This window comes from Chrysochloris asiatica, unplaced genomic scaffold (genome assembly GCF_000296735.1).
Source record: "Chrysochloris asiatica unplaced genomic scaffold, ChrAsi1.0 scaffold00120, whole genome shotgun sequence".
NCBI classification, from domain to species: Eukaryota; Metazoa; Chordata; class Mammalia; order Afrosoricida; family Chrysochloridae; genus Chrysochloris; species Chrysochloris asiatica.
In genome coordinates, this window is record NW_006408638.1 from 2,111,856 (window position 1) to 2,116,802 (window position 4,947).

Consider the following 4,947-nt stretch of genomic DNA (forward strand, 5'->3'; position numbering starts at 1 on the left):
AAAAGATATCAGCACATGTCCAGAAACAGACAAGAGTAACTGAGACAAATGAGCTGGAGGAAGACATGGACTTCCCATTAGAAGAAAAGCAGGCTTTGGATCTGCCTGAGAAGGAATTGAGAAGAATGATATGGAGACTAGTCCAAATGCTTCACAGAGGGGTGGAGGGAAATTAAGAAGAAGTCAGGAAAGTGCTAGAGGAGCAATCAAACAAGATAGATACAGCATTGGAAACAATTCAAAACCTGCAAAAAGAGATACAGATGATTAATAATAAAATATCAGAAATGGACAATACACAGAAAGGGCAAAGGAGTAGAATTGAAGAGATGGAAGCAAGAACCAGTGAGGTGGATAAAAAAAATCATCTGAAGAGAGTCTAAGATTCATGTTAGATAACATGAAGAGGAATAATTTAAGAATTATTGGCATTCCAAAACAGGAAGAATCACAGAAGTTCACACAGGAGATAGTTGAGGATCTTCTGGAAGAAAATTTCTCTAACATCTTGAAGGATAAGAAGATAAGCATTCAAGAAGCTGAATGAACCCCAGGAAGGATAGAAACAAAACAAAAATCTCCAAGACATATCATAATCAAGCTCTCAAAAATCAAAGACAAGGAGAAAATCCTAAAAGCAGCCAGGGAAAAAAGAAGTGTTACCTACAAAGGCAAGCAAATCAGATTAATCTCTGACTTCTCAAAAGAAACCATGCAGACAATAAGGCCATGGGGAGACATATATAAAACCCTAAAAGAAAAAAGAAAAGCAAAACAATAAAACTGCCAAACAAGAATTATCTACATAGCAAAGCTGTCAATAAAATAAGATGGTGCAATCAAAACATTCCACCATAAACAGAAGGTAAGACTTTGTCAAAGCCAATCCAGCACTTCAAAACATCCTAAAGGGAATTTTTTGGGCTGAAAACCAACAAGAACAGAAAACAACCAGAGATTGACAGATGTGGCAACACCACCCGGAACTTAATCAACAGATAGCAGAGTCCAGAACAGAACAAAATTACAACAACGAATTCAGAGGACCTGTGAGGTCAATCAAAGCTCAAAATAATAACAATGTCAAAGAAGGGGGAAATATAGGAAAAGCGATCCAAGTGGTGAGGAGGTCACATAGATTACAGGATACAATAGAGAGAAAAGTTAGCAGACTATAGGGTAACCTCAAAGAAAGTTAATACTTCACAACATACAATAAAAATGGAGATCCAAGTAGAACATAGAAATGTTAAAACTCAGAGGTAACTGACAAGGAATAACACAAAAATCATGAACTCAGCAAGAGTAGGTATGCAGAACAAAGAAACAAGCAACACCACAAAAAACTAACATAATGACAGCAATTAATTCATACCTCTCTATAATTACACTGAATGTTAATGGAATAAATGCACCAGTGAAGAGACAGAGAGTGGCAGAATGGAAAAGAAACTAGACCCTTCAATACGCTGCCTGCAAGAGATACACCTTACACACAGAGACAAAAACAGACTAAAAATTAAAGGATGGAAAAAAATACCAAGCTAATTGCCATCAAAAACAAGCAGGTGTGGCAATCTTAATCTTTGATAAAATAAACTTTAAGTAAAAAACCAGCATAAGAGATAAAGAAGGACTCTATCTCATGATTAAAAGTTCAGTTGAACAAGATGACATAACCATAATAAATATCTACACTCCCAATGGAGGTGCACCGAGATACATGAAGCAAACCCTACTAGAATTGAAGAAAGAAATAGACAAATCTACAGTAACATATAACAGTAGAAGATTTTAATATGCCACTTTCTAAAAGGGATGGAACAACCAGAAAGAAACATGACAAAGATACTGAGGAACTAAATGGCACAATCAAACAATTTAACCTCATTGATGTGTACAGAGCATTAAACTCAACAACAGCACAATGCACATTCTTTTCCAGAGCACATGGAACATTCTCCAAAACTGACCATGTATTAGGCCACAAAACAATCCTCCATAAATTTTAAAACATCAAAATACTACAAAGCATCATTTCAGACCACCATGCTATAAAACTAGAAATCAACAACAGGAAGACTAAAAATAAAGTTGAATACATGGAAACTGAGTAATGCCTTACTGAAAAACGACTGGGTAGTAAAAGAACTTAAACATGAATTCAGAAAGTTCAAAGAAACAAATGAGAACAAAAACACAACATACCAAAATCTTTGGGACACAAAAAAGCAGTGCTGAGAAGACTATTTATTGCAATAAATGCACACATCCAAAAAGAAGAACAAAAATTACCACATTAACACAACTTCTCCAACAATTGGAAACAGACCAACAGAGGAAACTACAGTCACCAAAAGAAAAGAAATAGTAAAGATTAGAGCAGAAAAAAACGAGATAGAAAATAAAATTAAAAAAAAAAAAAAAAAATAGAAAGAATCAACAGGACAAGAAGCTGGTTCTTTGGAAGGATTAATAAAATTGACAAACCATTGGCAAACCTAACAAAAGAAAAGAGGGAAAAGACACAAATAACACGCATTATAAACAACCTGGACAATGTCACAACAGGACCAAAGGAAAAGGATAATAGCAAAATATTATGGAGTTGTACTCCAACAAATTTGAAAACTTAGAAGAGATTAATACATTTTTAGAAAAACACAACCTACCAAAACATACACAGAGTGAAGCAGGAATTTGAACAAATCGATAACAAAAGAAGAAATTGATCAGGTTATCAAAAAACTCCCAAACAAAGAAGTCCAGGTACAGATGGCTTCACTGGTGAGTTTTACCAAACATTCAGGGAAGAGCTGTCACCAATTCTACTCAAATTATTCCATAATATAGAAGAGGATGAAAATTTTCCTAATACGTTCTATGAAGCAAACATAACCCTCATACCAAAACCAGGGAAGGATATCACTAAGAAAGAAAATTACAAACCAATATCCTTCATGAACACAGTTGTAAAAATTCTCGACAAAATCCAAGCCATCAGAATACAACAGCACATTAATAATAATAATGATGATAATACATTCTGACCAAGTAAGATTCATAGCAGGGATGCAAGAATGGTTCAACATTAGAAAATAAAAATAAAAATCAATGTAATTCATGATATAAATAAGAAAAAGGAAAAGAACATGATCATATCGATTGAAGCAGAAAAGGCACTTGACAAAAATCCAACATCCATTCCTTACAAAAAACACTCAGCAAAGTAGGAATTGAAGGGAAATTCCGCAACATAATTAAGAGGGCATGTTCAAAACCAACAGTCAACATTGCCCTCAATGGAGAGAAACTGAAAGCCTTCCCTTTGCGAACAGGAACCAGACAAAGATGCCTTTGTCACCACTCCTATTTAGTATTGTGCTGGAAGTCTTAACCAGAACTATACAGCAAGATAGGGAAATTAAAGCCATCCAAATTGGCAAAGAAGAAGTAAAACTCTCTCTATTTGCAGATGATACAAGCCTATACATAGAAAACCCCAAAGGCTCAGTAAAAAAAAACTACTGGACCTCATTGGAAGATTCAGCAAAGTGGCAGGGTACAAGATCAACATACAAAAATCAGTTGGATTATTCTATTCTAATAATGACAGCTCTGAAAAGGACATTAAGAAAACAACACCATTCACAATAGCCACCTAAATGATTAAATATCTAGGAATAAATATAACCAGAGAAACAAAGGACCTATACAAAGAAAACTACAAAACATTACTACAAGAAGCCAAAAGAGACTTACAAAAATGGAAGAATATACCATGCTTCTGGATAGGAAGACTTAACATTGTGAAAATGTCAATACTCCCAAAGCAATCTACACATACAATGCAATCTCAATCCAGATCCCAACAACATTCTTAAATATATGGAAAGAACAATTACAAACTTTATATGGAAAGGAAAGACACCCAGGATAAGCAAAGCACTGCTTAAGAAGAAGAATAAAATTGGAAACCTCTCACTCCCTGATTTCAAAATTGATTACATGGCTACCATGGTCAAAACAGCTTGCTACTGATACAATGAAAGATACATAGAACAATGGAACAGAATCGAGAATCCAGAAATTAATATAGCCAACTGATTTTCAACAAAGGGCCTAAGTATATTGCATGGGGAGGAGATAATCTCTTCAACAGATGATACTGCAGAACTGTAAAGCAATATACAATAGATTGAAACAAGGCCTTTACTTCATGCCATATGCAAAAACAAACTCAGCGTGGATTAAAGATCTAAATGTGAATACCATAATTATAAAGCCCATCAATGAAAAAATATGAACAAATTTGAGGGCTCTAATACAGAGCATACACAGACTACCAAACATTGTGTAAATTGCACAAACATCATGCTTGGTAAAGTGGAGTATTAACAAAGAAGAGGAAGACACCCAACTAGATGTATGGACACCACGGCAGCAGCAATGGACTCAAGCATAACAACAGTTCTGAACATGCGCAAGACCTGGCAATGTTTTGCTCTGTTGTTGGAACCAACTTGAGGACAACTGAACTATTAGTATTGTTTTAGAACATAAAAGTTTTAACACCCCCAGAAAAAAAAATCATCCCCCATTTTTCATCCATAATTTTCTATGTATAATTGTATAATATAGATTTTTTTATAATATAGATTTATCACCTTGTACTTACAATATTTATTTACATGATTCAGTACTTTGAGAAATCATAGAAAACAGAAATTTACTTATAGTGCTTTGAATTACCATTGCTTATTGGCATTATGCTTCACATTGTTATAAGCATTTACTTTTTTTAATATGTATATTCAAATATTTATAGTAAAGCAAATACACATACATACACAATGCTTTTGCTATTTCTCAATTTAAGTAACACTTTTACAGAGCCCAAACCTTTTTTTTTTAGGTAATAATTCTCACAGAAAATTTCCTTCTCAT